At 34.8% G+C, this 540-nt stretch overlaps 1 protein-coding gene across 1 annotated transcript in view; it reads left to right on the top strand.

Annotated features, from left to right (window-relative positions):
- LOC116693541 (probable E3 ubiquitin-protein ligase HERC3) overlaps positions 1-540 on the top strand; it is a 28,303-nt gene that overhangs the window by 17,604 nt on the left and 10,159 nt on the right.

Raw genomic sequence — 540 nt, 5'->3', positions numbered from 1 at the left:
TTGAATGTAACGGACGTTCATTAATATAAAAAAGTTACGCACTAAAGCTTTAAAGGGGGCAGGGAAAGGGGGTTGACATATCCACATTTTAAATTAGAAATGAGTCAATCTATTGGTTGCATTTGAAGAAGAAAGTTTTACATCTAATCACAGTAATGCTGTTATTGCTAACACATAAATCTGACAATGAACAGACAATTTATTAGTGATTTCCCTGCAGTTGTGGTGTTGACTTGTCATGAAATGAAATCAAGAGTCCTCAATCAATCAAAAATCAATCAATCAAAATGTATTTATATGGAACTTTCCAGCAACCAGCAGGTATCTAACGTGCTTAACATCAGAAACCAGGGGTAATAACACATATCATACAATAGAAAGAGTTAAAATAGAAAACAGTAAAATCAGAAAAGGTTACAAAGAAACAGAACAATGAATAGACAAGACCAAGTAAAAATGCGATCAATTCCAAGACAAGACTGCGACCTTCGATCTCAGCATGCCATGGATTTCACGGTCTTTCTTCTTGTTACCAGTGAG

The sequence above is a fragment of the Etheostoma spectabile genome, chromosome 8 (genome assembly GCF_008692095.1).
Source record: "Etheostoma spectabile isolate EspeVRDwgs_2016 chromosome 8, UIUC_Espe_1.0, whole genome shotgun sequence".
Taxonomy (NCBI): Eukaryota; Metazoa; Chordata; class Actinopteri; order Perciformes; family Percidae; genus Etheostoma; species Etheostoma spectabile.
This window is presented reverse-complemented; position numbering and strand designations above follow the sequence as displayed.